Raw genomic sequence first — 11,526 nt, 5'->3', positions numbered from 1 at the left:
AGGACCCGTTGGAGTTTGGAATGGTTTGATGCTTTTGCTGGAAGACCGGCAAGTAGAGCAATGCAACAGTTCAATCTTAAATGGTCATCGTAGACTACACCAAGGTTTCTCGCTGTTTTGTTCAAGTTGGTTGTTGAGCCTAGTTGGACGGTGAGTTTGTGCCACACATTAAGTTCTGATATAAACATATAAATAACACTGTACAGTTCAAAAGTGTTAGAAAGAGAAGAACCAGCTAACACAACTGGTCATTGTAATTTACAGCAATGCATTCTAGGACATTCAGTTGAAGTTAGATATCATGGGATGTTCCCTGTCAAAAGATTAGAAGCTAGACAGAAACTTGGCGAGGAATAGGAACTTGAAACACATTGATACATTCATCTTAATGATGGATATGCTGTCTGCAGAAAAAAACCCAGTGAATCTTTAATGATGTTGGGCACAGTTGGAAAGATCTTGCTATCCAGATGATAATTCAGGAGGGAGTTGAATGCTCTTGGCTCTTAGTCATTAAGCAGCATAAGGGCAACTTTGACCAGTTTGACCTTATAATGTGCAACATTCTTCTTTAAAACACTCTATAATGGGGGTACGAAATGAGGGCTAAGACTTGTACAGCCAATGTAAGAGATTCTACTGAAATAGAAGAAAGCATTGGTACGGGAGACCCATTCAGAATCCAAGGACGCATTTGCAGCTAAACAAAATATATAGTACAGACAAATCGCAATGAGACCCCTCTAAAATCTCAATCGCATCTCCTAGACAGCAGTGGAGAGCAGATGGAAACTTCTGCTTATGTTTCCTAGGCCTCAATAATTTTAGAGAGCTCAGCAATGTCACAGAGCTCAGATTTACAGGGTCTGCAATACAAAATTATTACGAAACATTTGAAAGGGAACCCAAGTGTTTCTTATTAATTCATATAATTTATAGCTCTAAAAGTTGAAAATAAAAACACACAATACAAATTTACAAATATTTACATTTATTAGTTCTTCTTCCTTTTTGTTAACTTAACATCCAGTAAATGCTTAAATGTACCTGTGATCTAAATGAGTCTCACAAGAAATGTGTCAATTCATTTTAGTTTGGTAGTTGAAAACATGCTTATCGCTGCTTGTATCAACAACGATAAGCTTGTTTTCAATTACACGTTTAAAATCTCTGTATGAAAGTTATTTTTTATTAATTATTTTGGATATATTTTGAATTTAAGGTCCAGATACTAAAAAGAGCATCACATAGTAGAGGAAATGTAAATATTTCTTTAGCAGGAGGTTCACAATTGGGCAATTCTGTGAAAATGTCAACCGTACCAAAAATGTTAGTTTTTTACCAAAGGCTTTTACTAGTAGCCTACATACAGTATATTATAATGGCTCTATTCAAGTTTTTAAAGCATTTGTTTTGTCTTTAGTGCTGGATTTTTCATAGTCAGCCAAGCGCCATTTTCAGGATTGTCACATCCATTACGGTACATATTCCTCATAAATGGGGTATAAATAAAAATATATTGGCACAATATAAACTAATTTATATTTCCTAGGCATCCCTTCTCCATTTTTTGGGTATAATTGCTTCAGGTTTGTGCATTTTAATTCACAGAAAACTTACAAAGTTTGTTGTCTCCCAAAAACGTGTCCTTTTTTGTCACATCCGCAAAGCATGTTTATTTCTAGGGATGCACGGGCCCGATACTAGACTCGTGTACTCATACTCGTACTCATAAAAATGCACCGATACCATAGAACGATACCTCAATGGACATGACTGACAGAAATGTGTTCTGAAATTTGCTTTGAAAGTTTGTCACAAGCACATAAAATGATTTATTTTATCATGATGTGTTTATGGCGGAGTTGTTTTTAATTATGAAGCTATTCTATTTTTATTAGTCTCACTGTGTTGTGAAAAAGTAAAGGCATCGGTACTGTCGTCGGTTTCGGCGAGTACCAGAAAATAATATTGGGGCGAGTACTCGGCCTTTAAAAAATGGTATCGGTGCATCCCTATTTATTTCCCTTTTTAAAGTCGAGCATAGACTGATATTTTTCTGATGTTTAAACTCTTATCAACGAGGGTTTAGGGAAATATAAACAAATGGTTCAGTATATTGCTAACAAAAACATTCCCTGAGTGTTTTTGTGTCACATCCATAATGCAAAATGTCAGATACATAACGCTGGAATTGCCCAACTGCTATTTCAATTTTCACAATTGACTGTTAAATTGTTGGTCTCCGTGAAATCACAACTGTCCATTCTTATTTTCCTGGAGTTTAATTTACCTGCGCAGGTATTTTTTTATTCATACCCCCTCATATTCCTTTATCAAAAACCTTATCCTCACCCTCACTATATACATCACAATACATAACAAAATCACTTCTGTTTTATGCCAACTTTAAGAGTTCCTTTAGAAACTTTCTACGGTTATCCGTTAAAGCTTCGATAGAAGATTGTGACTGCACAGAGATCTGGGAAGCAAGAGTTAACGCGCTGTCAAAAGCACACTTATGAAGCCTCAAGTGACGTTATACTATATGGTCTCCATGCTGAATCCCTCTTGGTCCTCCTTGCTGAGCAGGTGTCATGACATCCATCTTCACTTCACCTGGTACACATCCCATCTGGCCTCTCCTCTAAGAAGGGTAAGGCATCGCAAAGAGAAAAGTTACAGCTATTTACGCTTTTGCTCAAAACCACAGTGCATTCAAGGTTTGCGTTCTCCCTGGGAATCAAACCCATTTAATGCTTCGCCAGTTGCTTACATGACTTCAACTACTTCTTGTAAAATAACTTTAGCTTCTATTTCACAGCATGTAAGAACAAGAATTGTTACAGGAATTGCAACTCACCTCTTTTAACTACAGACGTGGAAAAAATGACGTTTCCATGTAATGAGCATTTAGATTTGTTGCCGCCATTCCAGTCCAGTGTCTGTTGAATCGTAACAAAAGGACTGACACAAAGTCATCCAACTCCAACGTGAAAGCTTGATACGCCTCATGGAAAAACACATTTTGTCTGGACTTTTCCCAAATACATTGATGTACAAATATGACTGTTGCATTGCTTAAATGTAAACATGAACTTGTTTTCCCTGCAGTATTTGAGGTCAGAAAAATTACAGACCATCTTTTCTCTTATTTTGACCTGTTTCTACAGTTTTTTGCAAACAAATGCAAATATTGTTATTAGTTCACAGAATTATTTTAAAATGTATCATTTAACCTAAACACTATTGTCAGTAAATCCAGAAACATTCAAAGTAATTTTGAAATGGTCTCATAATGTTTTCAGAGGATGGTCTCTTCTTACACGTAGGTGGTACACTTATGAACAAACGTGGAAACATTCACCAAGCACCATAATCATAAAAATGTCAGCTTTATTTCATTTTAGTTATTATACGATATTTTATTATCTTCCACGTTGCATTAGAAGCGATTTCATTGAACTGATCTAAACTAAAGGACACATCTACTGTGACGAACATGTTTAACTGTAACAAACAACTTTTTTCTTAGTTTATACATAATTCCTTACCCACAGTATTACATCTGCTTTTGCATTTACGTACATGTCAGGTGTGTTGGAGAAGCATTCAAACGATTCATTTCATTGTATTAGTACTTGTGTCCCTCGAGATCCAACCAGTTTTCTTGCACCGCTAGCGCTAAGGCTGTACCAACTTAGCTACATGAACTTCCAATTAGCAGATACATGAAACCAGACTAAACATTAAGGCAGAAGTTACCTTGGCAATGCCTGCTGTCTGTATAGGCGCTAATTTAGAAAACACTCCTATGGGTCGCATTTGATTAAATGGACAAACAGCCTATACGGTCCTATGGGCCGAAGGACGGTTTGGAACAGTCAATACAATGTGTTATCCACAATAAAGTCCCAGTTATAAATAGACATGCATGTTTTTTAATGGTCTCTTTAATCGATCCTGTGGATTATCCATTTTAAAGATTAGCATTTTCAACATCTTTTTTAACCCCGGACTGGTAAAATATCATCCGAAGCAATTTATGTTGGCTGTGGTCTTTTTTTCTGGCACACGGTCTCTGCGGTCTACTCACCTTCATACGGCAGAGCTTCGATCTGTGTTAAGGGAGTAGAAGCAATCACATCTTTCACAGTTGCGTTCAAGGCAAGTCAATAGCTAATGCGCCTGTAGAACCATGTGCGTGTCACAAAGATGGAGTTCTCCAAGGCCACCTCAGAAAAGTTGACAAAATGTCCCAATTTATAAATCTCTGGGAGAGGAGTTTGAGGAAACAAGTGCTCCGAAGTCCATTGGTCATGTTTCTCATCCAATATATCGTTTACTTACTAGCTTAGTTTGTAAACTATGTATAGGAATGTGTGTTTCATGACAGCATATAATAAACTGCAATAACTCATTTTGTCATCAATAGATAATGTTGTGTAGCTAGTTTATCGTCGCTTTGGAATTCAAAGATTCAATCTGAAATTTTTGTCAAAATTAAGTTATTCCCATATGCTTATTTACATTGTTTAATGGTATTATCTAGAGAGTCGAATACGTTTGAAGCTTGTTCTCTCAAAACTGCTCGGAATCCATATATAACCGTAGAATCCCAAGGCAACTATATAGAAACTATAGATTTTTAAATGTATTAAAGGTCTGAGCCTAAACTACATTTCTAAACCCTTTCATGAACCATTATTTCAGGGTAATTTTGTTGCGGACTACATGGGCTTCCTCTTTACCACGGCACCAGGCCTTGTGGTGAAATGAAGATGAAAGGGCACGGTGTGGTGTAATCAGATTGTCTCCTTTAGTTGAGTCCCGTATTCATCTTCTCTTGGCAGCCTGCTGCTATACAAACTCTGGCTGACATAAATCACAATTGGGCCCCAGTCAGGTTTCATTCCCACAGAGCCACTGGAAGCCCAAACTCAGCCCAGCAGAACCCCAAGCTTGGGTCAAAATCAACTCGGCCTGACTTTATCTACAATGGCTAGAGTTTTTTGTTCGAAAAAGAAAACCCAAATTAAGATGGATTCCTAGTTAACGATATCATCATGTTGCGTCCAGAGGATTCGCAGCGACTTTTATAACTGAATTCCTGGGTTAGAACTAAAAATAGACACACAGTGTCCCCTAATTCACAGCTTCTTTGAGTTTCTGAAACTGCACTTGAATGTCATCGAATATCACCATTACGGTTCTGTCCAAAGAGACTTACAAGAATGAGAAATACAATGAAGTGCTATAAAGTCATCATTTATTCAACCTATTATCATTCAAAATTCTATTATTCTTTCTTGTGTAGAACGTCTCAGTGGTTTTGTGTCCATACAATAGTCAATGGGGGCCAAAGTTGTTCGGTTATCAACATTCTTCAAAATATCTTCTTTTGGTTTCAGCAGAAGAACTAAACTCAAAAGGGTCTGGAATGACTTGTGTGTGAGTAAATGTTGAAATAATCTAATAGGAACCACATCGACTCCCTTGAGATGCCACAATGCTGTCTAATAGTTGTCATTTAGAATTTAAGGCCATAAGCATCGGTTGTGCCATCTGAACACATACAGCAGGCTTCTAATTTTCTATTCCATATGTGGTTTACAATTTGAGCCACGCACAGCACACATCTCCCTGTCTGAGGCCGTGGAAGCCAGAGGAAACATCTGCCACGCCGTCTGACCAAGCTCGGTCTCTGAGCAAAATCCACACCTTGGTCCCAGGCTCAATTTGGCAGTCACAGACTTTGAGCAAATCTACACTGACTCCTTTCCGTTGAACCGACTGCTTCCCATACGGTCCTTGACGGTGTATCAAGTACGTCCTTTGAAAAATGGATCGCATGTTGTTTTCGGACATAAATGTCTGGAAAAGAAACATTCCACATCCTCATACAGTTCATGAAAGTGAAAAAGGTGGTTTGGATGGATGGCTGAAATGGGGGTATTCCCCCCGGACCTAATTATGGAAATAATGGAGTGATGGAGGGAGGCCAACAGGATTGTTGTGTTGAGATTTGCGCTATAAACATACCCAAACTTTCCTGAACCTTTGCTTAGAACTTCTGTCGGACTGAAATATTTTCCCTTGTGTCCTTAGATGAATTAAAAGGTTTTGTTTTTCAGAGAGTGATTGTATTTTTCTGGACCGTGTGTCCTTCATGCTTGAATGGACAATAACCCAGGGGGTCTGCCGCTCGCCCATCCACTCTGGAGCCACTAAACAGAATTTAGTCAACTGATTAGAAAAGGCGTCTCTGTTTACTCACACGAAAGGTGCATTTCTGAAATAGACAACCATTTGCAACAATTGCAGCTCCTGTTATTATTTCTAACATCTGAAAGTACCTTTTGCCTGGCATTATAAACAAGGCAGATCTAAGCATAGAGCCAAATGTTAAGATCAATAACAGTCGAATCATTTGATGAATCACAATGCATCGCTGTATACGCATGTGTCGATAAACACGTAGCATACTTTTTAGATTTATGCAGCCTGAACAAATGGTACGTTTTGTTTTGCCAAACCACTTCGCTCATGTTGAACACAAGTGTTTATTTCAGCAGTAGTCTCCGCCATGTGTTTGATAGGAGACCACACTGGTCTTCTCCCTATGAGCTTAATGGGTCTTTTCTATTTTCACCTACTGACTGCAGGCAGATGGTGCTTACGCAGAACAAAACAGCGGGTACATTTCATCCATAAACATTAAGGCAGAGTTATCCATTGCCATATGAGTTTAAGAATTGGCATCAGATGAGCCGATAATAGTTTCAATGCAATACACAACCATTGCATTCACCAATTTTCCTCCCGTATAGATACTTAAAGGTATGTTAAATATACATTAAAAGATGTATTAGGGATGTCGAGAATGGTTAAACCTTTAAATGTAAAGCATTTATGACAACGTAAAAGACATTTAAAGAAGTATTCAAAGGAATTAATGATGATTACATAGACACACTAATAGAATGGGATGATTTGAAATAACGCACATGGATAGATATTAATACTGTGTTTTGATACAATATGTTACAATAAATATATTTAGTAAATGAAGATTCACGCAGAAGCACTTTGTAGTGAGTGTTTTCGAGCACATTTGAGCACATTATAAAATCCAGGGATGTCCAAGGGCCTTGAGGCTTAAAGAAAGCCATCATGTAGTCTATAGGGAAGCCTTACTCCACAGTTTATGGAACTCAATGACCCAGTTATATTGGGAAAAACGTGTATTACCATGACTACAACCTTATACGCTGATACAGCAAGGTCACAAGTTTGGCCAAAATTAAAGATGAGAGAAGGAGGTGAAGAAGATACGTATGAAAAGATATGCCACAGTTAGAAAGATTGGTTTATCATCTTTAGAAGTTTAGGTATAGCGGTTGATGTAAAGCACTGTATTTACAGATGTCTTCTAAGCATCTCAGTTTGTTGACTCGAGCAATGACGTTTGGGACCCGGAACTTTCATCCTGGAGATTCTTTTTGCAGCGAAAACATATCATTTAAGTATCATTTAACTTATGGGGCAAACGCTTTGTTTTTGCCACAGTTTATTTTGCTTGCTTAACGGATTATTGAGGACACTATCAACACATTGACTTTACGTAAAAAAATACATTTTTTATTTCTACACAACATCCTCAACAACTGCCTGTGCTTTAGCAACCCGCTAACCGACATTTTGCTGAATGCATGAATCACGAGGGACAAATATTTGACAAGTATTTACAAGCGTCAGTAACCAAAAGTGCTCTTTTCATCGGCCGAAGGTCGGGTTGTTTTTTTAAGTAAACGATAGCCTAGCTAAAAACGGTAAACTTACAGCACTGTGAAACGTGAGAAATGACTGGAGGGCTGTGAGAGGAAACGGAGGTGAAGGGTTAAAGACACAAAAAGGCACATGATAGTCGACAAGAGAAATCCACTGAATGGACACGTTGGTAATTAACAGCTGGCTTTTCTCCGGCTCAATTTATTATGCGGTAATCTTAGCGGTCCTGCCCCATGACACCTTACAGAATGAGATCAGCTCCCTGCAGATGCCGACATCTGAATAGGGCTCTTTCAGCTTCCTCTCACTCATTACCTTGTGTATGTGCGGATATTTATGTGTGTTTAAGCGTCAATAGTCGGTATGTGCCACACAGATATGCAAATCTTTTGTGTACCGTGTAAGCACTCAAAAATGACAAAGGTGGCAATCGTACCGATAGTGGATTGATTCGTGCATGGCAGTCAATATATGAGTGGACAGAGAAACTAAGGTGTTCAACATTTACTCATGTTGGTTTTCTTTATGTTGGGTGCTTACATTGGTTCAATGATGTTACAATTTGCATGCATTTTTTTGAGCAACATCTGTGCATCTACTGCGCGTACATGATGATCTTATCATCCAACCGTGTCTAGCGGTGAACTGTATTTAAAGCATCTAGATATTGTAGGAAGGACCAGTGTGTCTTTTTTTGGAGGATCTATTGACAGAAATGCAATTCGATTGACATAATATGTGTCTTCAGAGGTGACCTTACATAATGAAGCGCTATGTTTTTATATCCTTAGAATGAGCTATTTCTATCTACATACAGCATGGGTCCTCGTGCATGGATGCAATTGTGCTGGGAATATTCGTTTTGGTCTCTTCTTCAAACTGATGTGTGGCTTTCCACCGCTGAATACAGTCAAACACCTTTGGGATGTGGTACAACAGGACATTGGCAGGACATGACAAACCTGCAGGAAATCCAATGTATATAGTATATTGCATTTGTGTATATTTGCATTGAATGCACACAGCATCATACGCAACTGTTAAAATACATTTGATTTTGGTTCATTTGAATCTAATACTTACTAAACCTTAAAATAACCTTGTCAGATGCAAATTCTTGAAGAAAAACAAATGAATGAACGGCGAATTTTGCATCCACAAATGGCCCCATTTCATGAGAAAGACCCAGGTACTAGATGAAAAGAAAGACAATAAAACTCGAGGGAGGTGAGAACAAGGAACCGACAGAAGTGCAGAAGACAGTCAAGCGACACCTAAGGGCCCGCTTGAACTATTTCTACCTAAAAATAATTCAGAATAAATCCTTCCCTCCAGTACAGCTGAACAAATGATTCTCATCCCCTATGTAACCGCAACCACCTCTGTCAAGAAAAATGGACTCCACTAACATCACTCACCCTCTGATTGATGCGCCCTTCATGGGGTTTGTTGGGCGATTTGTTTGGACATGACCCATGTGGCTTGCTTACAAAAGGCCAACAAACCCTGACATCTATACCAGAGCTTAAAACTGTGATCTTTTCACTCAATGTAGAGAACATTTTTATAGATGGATAGGCACTGAGAACTCTTTTGTTGTGTGAGATCCCACAATGCCGCTGGTGACTGACTCTTTTGTGGTCTTATCGGCCCCGGTGACAGTTGCCCAGAAGGCTATGGGGTTGGACTCGATCGCTCCCTTTGGAAATGAAGGACACTGGCTTGCAGGATCTTTGTAGTTAGTTTATATCGTGCTCTTGGGAAAGGAAGCAGTATAAGACATTGTTTCGAATCACTAGTGTTAAATATTTGTTTGTAATAAAAACGTATTAAAATAAATCGGCATTACACGTCAACTCGGGGGATATGGAACTTTTTGATGTGAACAACCCTAAATATTACAATTGTGACTTGTCCTTCCCTATTTGCCATTGAACTGTCAGAGTTCCAAAAGAGGTCACTAAAATGTTTTGGTTCATCTTTCGTGTGTATTTTCTAAACATTTTGTGAGAACTAAATCGTTTTTGTCTATGCATTAACTATGCAGTTTCTCTTACCACGGTAACGCGGATCTGTTGTCAATTACTTTTTGCTACATGACCAGGCACTTACACTATAACAAATGAAGATGCTTCACGATGCCATGGAAGAAGCTTTTTTGTCTAAAAGCTTTCATAAAGAACTTTTGGTTTCACTAAAGGTTCTCTGTGGCAAAGAAAGGTCCTTCAGATTCTAAAACGTTATGAAAGAGACTGTTCTTTGACTTAATTGTTTCTATGGCATCGCTGCGAAGAACCTTTTAAGCACCTTTATTTTTAAGTGTGTGTAGGTGAAGAAGGATTGTGGTATTATGAATAAATACCATTTGCAAGGATTTTAAAATGTAAAACCCAAATCAATATACCTTTAGGGGGCGAACGAGTCCAAAATCAAATTTTCTTCATTGTGGTGAATAACAATAGAAAAAGTGCACCTGTGAATATGGAAATTATTTTGCATTCAAATGTTTAAAACTAAATAAGTTCATGAATAGATATTTGTACTTGTTTATAGTAAAAGTATTTTGTCGGAAATGAATAATACATAAATATTGGCTTATCGATTGTGTCGTAACATCCCTTTCACACATAGAGGTCACTGCGTTGGACCGCTACAAAAACAAAATGCGTACTGTCTACATATCTACAAGTTTTGCGTTCCCTACTAGCAAAATAAAAAGGCTTTTATTCATTCATGCTCCAAAGAGATTGTAGCATCCTGACCGCTTTTATTAATGTGTAGACTTGTATCACACGCTATTAAGTGAGATTTGAGTTTGAGACGAGGTCTTTTCTCGGTTTCCAGGTGGGTGAAGTTGGCCGCGCTTCATTGCTTTGCTCCTGCGAACGTTATCACCATTGGTTAAGTAAAGGCAAAATGGCTGGCTAAGGCATGTCCACCTTGCAGGCCAAGGCGAGACGCGCTCTTGATTGTATCCTTATCGTGAGGAGGTAAGGGAGATGAGCTTTTGATTGGCCGGGGGGCTTGGGGTGCGACGAAGATGGATTTTTGATTGGGTGAGAGAGCGCACAAGGTCCGTGCGGTCAGCCTTGAAGAGAGCGTATATCCCAGCAGGGACCGTCATGATCAATGTGGTCATTACGGCCCTTCTTTAGTTCGACTGGAGCTCTGCTCCGGTTTAGATGTATGGAATAAATTAAGGGGAAACGGGTTATAAAGAGAAGAGGTCAGTTTAACAGCAAATGCAGTCTTTTCAATATCCTGGCTGGAAGGCTTATGCCAAGTTCTGTCTTAAATTACAGATAATGCAGAGGAACGTCGCTTCGCTGTGCACATTTGGCACAGAATAAAATATTTCGGAATCATTTTACACCTACACGATATCGATTTCTTTCCATAAAAATACACGAAAAGTGTTTGCACTTTTAAGTAAAAGATACATAACATTGGTTACACGTCTTTTGTTATGCATTTTTTTTATACATTTTAAAGAACATCAGTATTTGAATTCATTGGTAACGTGTATTGCCAAAATTCAACGAAAATACAACAACATATGCCGAAAGTAGAATCAGGTTTAACATTTTAAAACATTGCAAACATTCTACCATCATTGCGCTTCTGCGCTGTCCTAAAATATCTTTATCTACCAATACAGCAGTAACCCTGAGGAGGATGCAGCAAAAGGTTTTCAGTTACCAATGCCATCGTAGAAATGCGCTGTTAGCATTCAGC

The sequence above is a fragment of the Barbatula barbatula genome (assembly GCF_947034865.1).
Source record: "Barbatula barbatula genome assembly, chromosome: 4".
Taxonomy (NCBI): domain Eukaryota; kingdom Metazoa; phylum Chordata; class Actinopteri; order Cypriniformes; family Nemacheilidae; genus Barbatula; species Barbatula barbatula.
This window is presented reverse-complemented; position numbering follows the sequence as displayed.